The 11,756-nt window shown below is 52.4% G+C and overlaps 2 non-coding genes across 2 annotated transcripts; both read right to left on the bottom strand.

Annotated features, from left to right (window-relative positions):
• Window positions 1-9,052: 9,052 nt before the first annotated feature.
• trnal-uaa (transfer RNA leucine (anticodon UAA)) lies at window positions 9,053-9,172 on the bottom strand. The gene is made up of 2 exons: window positions 9,135-9,172; window positions 9,053-9,098 (listed from the first exon to the last, which is right to left on the bottom strand). It is a non-coding gene; the product is annotated as a tRNA-Leu (tRNA).
• Window positions 9,173-11,166: 1,994 nt separating this feature from the next.
• On the bottom strand, window positions 11,167-11,286 carry trnal-uaa (transfer RNA leucine (anticodon UAA)). The gene is made up of 2 exons: window positions 11,249-11,286; window positions 11,167-11,212 (listed from the first exon to the last, which is right to left on the bottom strand). It is a non-coding gene; the product is annotated as a tRNA-Leu (tRNA).
• Window positions 11,287-11,756: the final 470 nt, after the last annotated feature.

Raw genomic sequence — 11,756 nt, 5'->3', positions numbered from 1 at the left:
CTGACACTCTCTCTCTCTCACTGACACTGTCTCTCTCTCTCACTGACACTGTCTCTCTCTCTCTTTCTCTCTCTCGATGACACTCTCTCTCTCTCACTGACACTAAATCTCTGTCTCTATCTCTCTCACTGACACACTCTCTCTCTCCCTCTCTCTCACTGACACTGTCTCTCTCTCTGTGACATTGTCTCTCTCTCTCACTGACATTGTATCTCCCTGTCCCTCTCTATCTCTCTATCACTAACACCATCTCGCTCTCTCACTGATACTGTCTCTCTCTCTCTCTCTCCCTCTCACTGACATTGTCTCTCTCTCTCTCTCTGTTTCTCACTGACACTGTCTCTCGCTCTCTCTCTCTCTCTCTCACTGACACTGTCTCTCTCTCGCTCGCTCTCTGACACTGTCTCTCGCTCTCCCTCTCTCTTTCACTAACACTGTCTCGCTCTCTCACTGACACTGTCTCTCTCTCTCTCTATCACTAACACTGTCTCTCTCGCTCTCTCTGTGACACTGTCTCTCTCTGCCTCTCTCTCTATCACTGACAATGTCTCTCTCCCTCTCACTGACACTGTCTCTCTCTCTCTCTCTCTCTCTGTCACTAACACTTTCTCTCTCTCTCACTGACACTGTCTCTCTCTCTCTCTCACCGACACTGTCTCTCTCTCTCACTGACACTGTCTCTCTCTCTCTCTCTCACTGACACTGTCTCGCTCTCTCACTGATACTGTCTCTCACTCTCTCACTGACACTGTCTCTCTCTCTCTCACTGTACTGTCTCTCTCTCTCTCTCTCTCTCTCTCACTGACACTGCCTCTATCTCTCTCTCTCACTGACACTGTCTCTCTCTCTCACTGACACTGTCTCTCTCTCTCTCTCTCACTGACACTGTCTCTCTCTCTCTCTCTGACACTGTCTCTCACTCACTGACACTGTCTCTCTCTCTCTCTCACTGACAATGTCTCTCTCTCTCTCTCTCTCTCACTGACACAGTCTCTCTCTTTCTCACTGACACTGTCTCTCTCTCTCTCTCTCACTGACACTGTCTCTCTCTCTCTCACTGACACTGTCTCTCTCTCTCTCGCTCACTGACACTGTCTCTCTCTCTCTCTCTCACTGACACTGTCTCTCTCTCTCTCTCTGACACTGTCTCTCTCTCACTGACAATGTCTCTCTCTCTCTCTCTCTCACTGACACTGTCTCTCCCTCGCCCTCTCTATCTCTCTATCACTAACACTATCTCGCTCTCTCACTGACATTGTCGCTCTCTCTCTCTCTCTCTCTCTCACTGACACTGTCTCTCTCTCTCTCTCACACTGACACTGTCTCTCTCTCTCTCTCTCTCTCTCTCTCACTGACACTGTCTCTCTCTCTCTCTCTCACTGACACTGTCTCTCTCTCTCTCTCTCTCTCACTGACACTGCCTCTATCTCTCTCTCTCACTGACACTGTCTCTCTCTCTCTCTCTCTCTCTCTCACTGACACTGTCTCTCTCTCTCACTGACACTGTCTCTCTCTCTCTCTCTCTCTCTCTCTCTCACTGACACTGCCTCTATCTCTCTCTCTCACTGACACTGTCTCTCTCTCTCACTGACACTGTCTCTCTCTCTCTCTCTCACTGACACTGTCTCTCTCTCTCTCTGACACTGTCTCTCACTCACTGACTCTGTCTCTCTCTCTCTCTCTCACTGACACTGTCTCTCTCTCTCTCTCTCACTGACACAGTCTCTCTCTCTCTCACTGACACTGTCTCTCTCTCTCTCTCTCTCTCACTGACACTGTCTCTCGCTCTCTCACTGACACTGTCTCTCTCTCTCTCTCTCTGACACTGTCTCTCACTCACTGACACTGTCTCTCTCTCTTTCTCTCACTGACACTGCCTCTCTCTCTCTCACTGACACTGTCTCTCTCTCTCTCTCTCACTGACACTGTCTCTCTCTCTCTCTCTGACACTGTCTCTCACTCACTGACACTGTCTCTCTCTCTCTCTCACTGACAATGTCTCTCTCTCTCTCTCTCACTGACAGTCTCTCTCTTTCTCACTGACAATGTCTCTCTCTCTCTCTCTCACTGACAGTCTCTCTCTTTCTCACTGACACTGTCTCTCTCTCTCTCTCTCACTGACACTGTCTCTCTCTCTCTTTCTCTCTCTCTATGACACTGTCTCTCTCTCTCTCTCTCTGACACTGTCTCTCACTCACTGACACTGTCTCTCTCTCTCTCTCTCTCACTGACACTGTCTCTCTCTCTCTCTCTCACTGACACTGTCTCTCTCTCTCTCACTCACTGACACTGTCTCTCTCTCTCTTTCTCTCTCTCTATGACACTGTCTCTCTCTCTCTCTCTCTGACACTGTCTCTCACTCACTGACACTGTCTCTCTCTCTCTCTCTCTCACTGACAATGTCTCTCTCTCTCTCTCTCACTGACACTGTCTCTCTCTCTCTCACTCACTGACACTGTCTCTCTCTCTCTTTCTCTCTCTCTATGACACTGTCTCTCTCTCTCTCTCTCACTGACACTGTCTCTCTCTCTCTGACACTGTCTCTCACTCACTGACACTGTCTCTCTCTCTCTCTCTCACTGACAATGTCTCTCTCTCTCTCTCTCACTGACACAGTCTCTCTCTTTCTCACTGACACTGTCTCTCTCTCTCACTGACACTGTCTCTCTCTCTCTCACTCACTGACACTGTCTCTCTCTCTCTTTCTCTCTCTCTATGACACTGTCTCTCTCTCTCTCATTGACACTAAATCTCTGTCTCTATCTCTCTCACTGACAAACTCTCTCTCTCGCTCTCTCTCACTGACACTGTCTCTATCTCTGTGACACTGTCTCTCTCTCTCTCTCTCTCACTGACACAGTCTCTCTCTCTCTCTCTCTCACTCTGTCACTAACACTGTCTCTCTCGCTCTCTCTCACTGACACAGTCTCTCTCTTTCTCACTGACACTGTCTCTCTCTCTCTCTCTCTCTCACTGACACTGTCTCTCTCTCTCACTGACACTGTCTCTCTCTCACTCACTGACACTGTCTCTCTCTCTCTTTCTCTCTCTCTATGACACTGTCTCTCTCTCTCTCACTGACACTAAATCTCTGTCTCTATCTCTCTCACTGACACACTCTCTCTCTCGCTCTCTCTCACTGACACTGTCTCTCTCTCTGTGACACTGTCTCTCTCTCAATCTGACACTGTCTCTCTCTGTCTCTCTCTCACTGACACTGTCTCGCTCTCTCACTGACACTGTCGCTCTCTCTCTCGCTCTCTCACTGACACTGTCTCTCTCTCTCTCACTGACACTATCTCGCTCTCTCACTGACACTGTCTCTCTCTCTCTCTCTCTCTCACTGACACTGTCTCTCTCTCCCACTGACACTGTCTCTTTCTCTCTCACTGATACTGTCTCTCTCTCTCGCTCTCTGACACTGTCTCTCTCTCTCTCTCTCTCTCTGACACTGTCTCTCTCTCTCTCTCTCACTGACAATGTCTCTCTCTCTCTCTCTCTCTCTCTCTCACTGACACTGTCTCTCTCTCTCTCACCGACACTGTCTCTCTCTCTCTCTGACACTGTCTCTCACTCACTGACACTGTCTCTCTCTCTCTCTCTCTCACTGACAATGTCTCTCTCTCTCTCTCTCACTGACACTGTCTCTCTCTCTCTCACTCACTGACACTGTCTCTCTCTCTCTTTCTCTCTCTCTATGACACTGTCTCTCTCTCTCTCTCTCACTGACACTGTCTCTCTCTCTCTGACACTGTCTCTCACTCACTGACACTGTCTCTCTCTCTCTCTCTCACTGACAATGTCTCTCTCTCTCTCTCTCACTGACACAGTCTCTCTCTTTCTCACTGACACTGTCTCTCTCTCTCTCTCTCTCTCACTGACACTGTCTCTCTCTCTCACTGACACTGTCTCTCTCTCTCTCACTCACTGACACTGTCTCTCTCTCTCTTTCTCTCTCTCTATGACACTGTCTCTCTCTCTCTCACTGACACTAAATCTCTGTCTCTATCTCTCTCACTGACACACTCTCTCTCTCGCTCTCTCTCACTGACACTGTCTCTCTCTCTGTGACACTGTCTCTCTCTCAATCTGACACTGTCTCTCTCTGTCTCTCTCTCACTGACACTGTCTCGCTCTCTCACTGACATTGTCGCTCTCTCTCTCGCTCTCTCACTGATACTGTCTCTCTCTCTCTCACTGACACTATCTCGCTCTCTCACTGACACTGTCTCTCTCTCTCTCTCTCTCTCACTGACACTGTCTCTCTCTCTCACTGACACTGTCTCTCTCTCTCTCACTGATACTGTCTCTCTCTCTCGCTCTCTGACACTGTCTCTCTCTCTCTCTCTCTCTCTCTCTGACACTGTCTCTCTCTCTCACTGACAATGTCTCTCTCTCTCTCTCTCTCTCACTGACACTGTCTCTCTCTCTCTCACCGACACTGTCTCTCTCTCTCTCTGACACTGTCTCTCTCTCTCTCTCTCTCTCACTGACACTGCCTCTCTCTCTCTCACCGACACTGTCTCTCTCTCTCTGACACTGTCTCTCTCTCTCTCTCTCTCTCACTGACACTGTCTCTCTCTCTCTCACTGACACTGTCTCTCTCTCTCTCACTGACAATGTCTCTCTCTCTCTCTCTCACTGACACTGTCTCTCTCTCTCTCACCGACACTGTCTCTCTCTCTCTCTGACACTGTCTCTCTCTCTCTCTCTCTCACTGACACTGTCTCTCTCTCTCTCACTGACACTGTCTCTCTCTCTCTCACTGACACTGTCTCTCTCTCTCTCTCTCTCTCACTGACAATGTCTCTCTCTCTCTCTCTCACTGACACAGTCTCTCTCTTTCTCACTGACACTGTCTCTCTCTCTCTCTCTCTCACTGACACTGTCTCTCTCACTGACACTGTCTCTCTCTCTCTCTCACTGACACTGTCTCTCTCTCTCTCTCTCTGACACTCTCTCTCTCTGACACTGTCTCTCTCTCTGACACTCTCTCTCTCTCACTGACACTGTCTCTCTCTCTCTCTCTCTCTCTCACTGATACTGTCTCTCTCTCCCTAACTGACACTGAGGGTGAGGTTGAGGGGTGAGGGTGAGGGTTGAGGGTGAAGGTGAGGGTGAGCGTGAGGGTTGAGGGTGAAGGTGAGTGTGAGGGTGAGGGTGAGGGAGATGGTGAGGGTTAAGGGTGCGGGTGATGGGTGAGGGTGAAGGGTGAGGGTGAGGTTTGAGTGTGAGGGTGAGGGTAAGGGTGAGGGTGAGGGGTGAGGGTGAGTGTTGAGGGTGAAGGTGAGTGTAAGGGTGGTGAGGGTGAGGGTTGAGGGTGAGGGTGAGGGTAAGGATGAGGGTGAGGGTTGAGGGTGAGGGTGAGGGTTGAGAGTGAAGGTGAGGGTAAGGATGAGGGTGAGGGTTGAGGGTGAGGGTGAGGGTTGAGGGTGAGGGTGAGGGTTGAGAGTGAAGGTGAGGGTAAGGGCGAGGGTGAGAGTGAGGGTTGAGGGTGAGGGTGAGGGTGAAGGTGAGGGTGAGGGTTAGGGTGAGGGTTGAGGGTGAAGGTGAGGGTGAGGGTGAGGGTAAGGGTGAGTGTGAGGAGTGAGGGGTGAGGGGTGAGGGTGAGGTTTGAGGGTGAAGGTGAGGCTAAGGGTGAGGGTGAGGGTGTGGGTTGAGGGTGAAGGTGAGGGTGAGGGTGAGGGTGAGGCTGAGAGTGAGGGTTTAGGGTGAAGGTGAGGGTGAGGGTTGAGGGTGAGGGTGAAGGTGAGGGTGAAGGTGAGGGTGAGGGTGAGGGAGAGGGTGAGGGAGAGGGTGAGGGTTGAGAGCGAGTGTGAAGGTGAGGGTGAAGGTGAGGGTGAGGGTTGAGGGTGAGGGTTGAGGGTGAGGGTTGAGGGTGAAGGTGAGGGTGAAGGTGAGGGTGAAGGTGAGGGTGAGGGTTGAGGGTGAGGGTTGAGGGTGAGGGTGAAGGTGAGGGTTGAGGGTGAAGGTGAGGGTTGAGGGTGAAGGTGAGGGTAAGGGTGAGGGTGAGGGTTGAGGGTGAGGGTGAAGGTGAGGGTTGAGGGTGAGGGTGAGGGTTGAGGTTGAGGGTGAGGGTTGAGGGTGAAGGTGAGGGTAAGGGTGAGGGTGAAGGTGAGGGTGAGGGTGAGGGTTGAGGGTGAGGGTTGAGGGTTGAGGGTGAGGGTAAGGGTGAGGGTGAAGGTGAGGGTGAGGGTTGAGGGTGAAGGTGAGGGTAAAGGTGAGGGTGAAGGTGAGGGTTGAGGCTGAGGGTTGAGGGTGAGGTTTGAGGGTGAAGGTGAGGGTAAGGGTGAGGGTGAGGGTGAGGGTTGAGGGTGAAGATGAGGGTGAGGGTGAGGGTGAGGGTTGAGGGTGAGGGTGAGGGTGAGGGTTGAGGGTGAGGGTGAGGGTAAGGGTGAGGGTTGAGGGTGAGGGTGAGTGTGAGTGTGAGGGTGAGGGTTGAGGGTGAGGGTTGAGGGTGAGGGTGAGGGTAAGGGTGAGGGTTGAGGGTGAAGGTGAGGGTGAAGGTGAGAGTGAGGGTGAGGGTTGAGGGTGAAGATGAGGGTGAGGGTGAGGGTGAGAGTTGAGGGTGAAGGTGAGGGTTGAGGGTGAGGGTGAGGGTGAGGGTTGAGGGTGAGGGTGAAGGTGAGGGTTGAGGGTGAAGGTGAGGGTGAGGGTGAGGGTTGAGGGTGAAGGTGAGGATAAGGGTGAGGGTTGAGGGTGAAGATGAGGGTGTGGGTGAGGGTTGAGGGTGAGGGTGAGGGTTGAGGGTGAGGGTGAGGGTTGAGAGTGAAGGTGAGGGTAAGGGCGAGGGTGAGAGTGAGGGTTGAGGGTGAGGGTGAGGGTGAAGGTGAGGGTGAGGGTTAGGGTGAGGGTTGAGGGTGAAGGTGAGGGTGAGGGTGAGGGTAAGGGTGAGTGTGAGGAGTGAGGGGTGAGGGGTGAGGGTGAGGTTTGAGGGTGAAGGTGAGGGTAAGGGTGAGGGTGAGGGTGTGGGTTGAGGGTGAAGGTGAGGGTGAGGGTGAGGGTGAGGGTGAGAGTGAGGGTTGAGGGTGAAGGTGAGGGTGAGGGTTGAGAGTGAGGGTGAAGGTGAGGGTGAAGGTGAGGGTGAGGGTGAGGGAGAGGGTGAGGGAGAGGGTGAGGGTTGAGAGCGAGTGTGAAGGTGAGGGTGAAGGTGAGGGTGAGGGTTGAGGGTGAGGGTTGAGGGTGAGGGTTGAGGGTGAAGGTGAGGGTGAAGGTGAGGGTGAAGGTGAGGGTGAGGGTTGAGGGTGAGGGTTGAGGGTGAGGGTGAAGGTGAGGGTTGAGGGTGAAGGTGAGGGTTGAGGGTGAAGGTGAGGGTAAGGGTGAGGGTGAGGGTTGAGGGTGAGGGTGAAGGTGAGGGTTGAGGGTGAGGGTGAGGGTTGAGGTTGAGATTGAGGGTTGAGGGTGAAGGTGAGGGTAAGGGTGAGGGTGAAGGTGAGGGTGAGGGTGAGGGTGTGTGTGATGGTGAGGATTGAGGGTTGAGGGTGAGGGTAAGAGTGAGGGTGAAGGTGAGGGTGAGGGTTGAGGGTGAAGGTGAGGGTAAGGGTGAGGGTGAAGGTGAGGGTTGAGGCTGAGGGTTGAGGGTGAGGTTTGAGGGTGAAGGTGAGGGTAAGGGTGAGGGTGAGGGTGAGGGTTGAGGGTGAAGATGAGGGTGAGGGTGAGGGTGAGGGTTGAGGGTGAGGGTGAGGGTGAGGGTTGAGGGTGAGGGTGAGGGTAAGGGTGAGGGTTGAGGGTGAGGGTGAGTGTGAGTGTGAGGGTGAGGGTTGAGGGTGAGGGTTGAGGGTGAGGGTGAGGGTAAGGGTGAGGGTTGAGGGTGAAGGTGAGTGTGAAGGTGAGAGTGAGGGTGAGGGTTGAGGGTGAAGGTGAGGGTGAGGGTGAGGGTGAGAGTTGAGGGTGAAGGTGAGGGTTGAGGGTGAGGGTGAGGGTGAGGGTTGAGGGTGAGGGTGAAGGTGAGGGTTGAGGGTGAAGGTGAGGGTGAGGGTGAGGGTTGAGGGTGAAGGTGAGGATAAGGGTGAGGGTTGAGGGTGAAGATGAGGGTGTGGGTGAGGGTAAGGGTGAGGGTGAGGGTGAAGGTGAGGGTGAAGGTGAGGGTGAGGGTTGAGGGTGAGGGTTGAGGGTGAGGGTGAAGGTGAGGGTTGAGGGTGAAGGTGAGGGTTGAGGGTGAAGGTGAGGGTAAGGGTGAGGGTGAGGGTTGAGGGTGAGGGTGAAGGTGAGGGTTGAGGGTGAGGGTGAGGGTTGAGGTTGAGATTGAGGGTTGAGGGTGAAGGTGAGAGTAAGGGTGAGGGTGAAGGTGAGGGTGAGGGTGAGGGTGTGTGTGATGGTGAGGATTGAGGGTTGAGGGTGAGGGTAAGAGTGAGGGTGAGGGTGAGGGTTGAGGGTGAAGGTGAGGGTAAAGGTGAGGATAAGAGTGAAGGTGAGGGTTGAGGCTGAGGGTTGAGGGTGAGGTTTGAGGGTGAAGGTGAGGGTAAGGGTGAGGGTGAGGGTGAGGGTTGAGGGTGAAGATGAGGGTGAGGGTGAGGGTGAGGGTTGAGGGTGAGGGTGAGGGTGAGGGTGAGGGTTGAGGGTGAGGGTGAGGGTAAGGGTGAGGGTTGAGGGTGAGGGTGAGGGTGAGGGTTGAGGGTGAGGGTGAGGGTAAGGGTGAGGGTTGAGGGTGAGGGTGAGTGTGAGTGTGAGGGTTGAGGGTGAGGGTTGAGGGTGAGGGTAAGGGTGAGGGTTGAGGGTGAAGGTGAGTGTGAAGGTGAGAGTGAGGGTGAGGGTTGAGGGTGAAGATGAGGGTGAGGGTGAGGGTGAGAGTTGAGGGTGAAGGTGAGGGTTGAGGGTGAGGGTGAGGGTTGAGGGTGAGGGTGAAGGTGAGGGTTGAGGGTGAAAGTGAGGGTGAGGGTGAGGGTTGAGGCTGAAGGTGAGGATAAGGGTGAGGGTTGAGGGTGAAGATGAGGGTGTGGGTGAGGGTAAGGGTGAGGGTGAGGGTGAAGGTGAGGACTCCTCTCCAAGAAGATGTGAAATTTGGGGGCAGCGTGTGGGTGTGGGAAGGTTTGTTTGGGGTAAAAGGGAGACATGTCAGGAGTGGGATTTGATCCCACGCCCCTAGAAAGGGACCAGAATTCACAAGGCCAGATGCAGAGCAAGGACTAACACTCCTTAAGCCTGGCGCCTTAGACCACTCGGCCATCCTGACAGGATGGTGATTCCTGATCTCTTTCTCACTCTGCACAGTTAGTCACCTTGCCCTTGTGCAGACACAAAATACAATTCCGCATTTCTGCAGCTCCCTTGCATTCACATTCAACAACAATCCCTCATATAGAGTCTGTCTGTCTCTCTCTCACACACTCTCTCTCTCTCACACACACACACACACACACAATCTCTCTCACACACATACACAAGTTGTCTCTTTCTTTCACACACACACTCACACTCTCAGTTTCTCTCACACACACAAATTCTCACTCCCTCTCTATCTCTCATGCACATACACACATTCTCTCTCACATGAACAGACAAACACACACTCTCTATCATACACACTCTCACTCTCTCACACACACACTCTCTCACACACACACACAACCTTTCTCTCTCTCACACACACACTCTCTCTCACATGCGCACACAAACACACACTCTCTATCACACACACTCTCACTCTTTCTGTCTCACTCACACACAAACACACTCTCACAAAAATAAGACTCTCTCTCACGCACACACAAATTCTCTCTCTTTCACACACACACCGACATGCACTCACACTCACTCTCTCTCTCACACAGACAAACACACTCTCTCACACACACAAAATCTCCCTCTCTCTCTCACTCACACACACACACACATTCTCTCTCTCTCTCACACACACACTCACTCTCTCACATGCACACACACACACTCCCTCACACACACACACAACCTTTCTCTCTCTCACACACACACTCTCTCACATGCGCACACAAACACACACTCTCTATCATACACACTCTCACTCTCTCACACACACACACACACCCTTTCTCTCTCTCACACACACACACACACACACACTCTCTCACAAAAATAAGACTCTCTCTCACGCACACACACACCGACATGCACTCACACTCACTCTCTCTCTCACACAGACAAACACACTCCCTCACACACACACACTCACACACTCTCCCTCATACACACACACTTTCTCTCTCTCTCACACACACACATTCTCTCCCTCACACACACACACTCTCTCTCTCACACACATTCTCTCTCACACACAAACACACTCTCACACACATACAAATTCTCCCTCTCTCTCTGTCACACACATACATGCTCACACACTCATACACACACACACTCTCTGTCTCTCGCAGACACAAACACCCACACACTCACTTTCTCAGACACACACACTCCACCCACACAAACACACACACACACACACACAAACACAGACATATACAACTCTCACACACACACATAAAGGCTTCCTCCCTCACGCGCTTACACACACTGTCTCTCACTCTCACATTCACACACTCACACAGACTCTCTCTCTCTCTCTCACTCACACACAGACACAAACAAAATGAGGTCAGGAGCTGAGTGACCCTGGGGGATCCCAAACTGGGTGTCGCTGAGCAGGTTATTGCTGAGCAGGTGCTGCTCGATAGCCCTGTTGGTGAGCCCTTCCATCACTTTTCTGAGGATTGGGAAGAGATCGACGGGAGTGGAATTGGCTGAGTTGGATTTGTCCTGCTTTTTATGTGCAGGATATACCTGGATAATTTCCCAGATGGCCAGGTAGATCCCAGTGTTGTCACTGTCCTGGGAGAACTTGGCTCGAGGAAGGGCATGTTGTGGAGCAGCAGCGTTCAGGAGCAGTGCCAGAATCTTGGCAGGGCCCATAGCCTTTGCAGTGTCCAGTGTCTCTTGATGTGAGACGGAGTGAATGTAATTGTTTGAAGAATGGTGTGTGTGATGGTGGGGAGCACAGGAGGAGACTGAGGAAGATGATCCAGTGGGCACTTGTGTCTGAAGATTGTTGTAAATGCCTGAGCCTTATCTTTGAAACCGAGGGGTTGGACTCTTCCATGTTTGGGAAAGGGGAGTGACTCCTCTCCAAGAAGATGTGAAATTTGGGGGCAGCGTGTGGGTGTGGGAAGGTTTGTTTGGTGAAAAAGGGAGACATGTCAGGAGTGGGATTTGAACCCACGCCCCTAGAAAGGGACCAGAATTCACAAGGCCAGATGCAGAGCAAGGACTAACACTCCTTAAGTCTGGCGCCTTAGACCACTCGGCCATCCTGACAGGATGGTGATTCCTGATCTCTTTCTCACTCTGCACAGTTAGTCACCTTGCCCTTGTGCAGACACAAAATACAATTCCGCATTTCTGCAGCTCCCTTGCATTCACACTCAGCAACAATCCCTCATATAGAGTCTGTCTCTCTCTCACACACACACACACACACACACACAATCTCTCTCACACACATACACAAATTCTCTCTCTCTCTTTCACACACACTCACACTCTCAGTCTCTCTCACACACACACACAATCTCTCTCACACACATACACAAATTCTCTCTCTCTCTTTCACACACACTCACACTCTCAGTCTCTCTCACACACACACAAATTCTCACTCCCTCTCCATCTCTAACGCACACACACTCTTTCTCTCATACACACCAACACTCACACACACACTCTCTCTTTCACACACTCTCACTCTCTCACACACACACTCTCTCACATGACACACTCGCGCTCTC

This window comes from Hemiscyllium ocellatum, unplaced genomic scaffold, assembly GCF_020745735.1.
Source record: "Hemiscyllium ocellatum isolate sHemOce1 unplaced genomic scaffold, sHemOce1.pat.X.cur. scaffold_1139_pat_ctg1, whole genome shotgun sequence".
Taxonomy (NCBI): domain Eukaryota; kingdom Metazoa; phylum Chordata; class Chondrichthyes; order Orectolobiformes; family Hemiscylliidae; genus Hemiscyllium; species Hemiscyllium ocellatum.
Note: the sequence above shows the minus strand (reverse complement) of the source record. Positions and strands in the feature narration are given on the sequence as shown.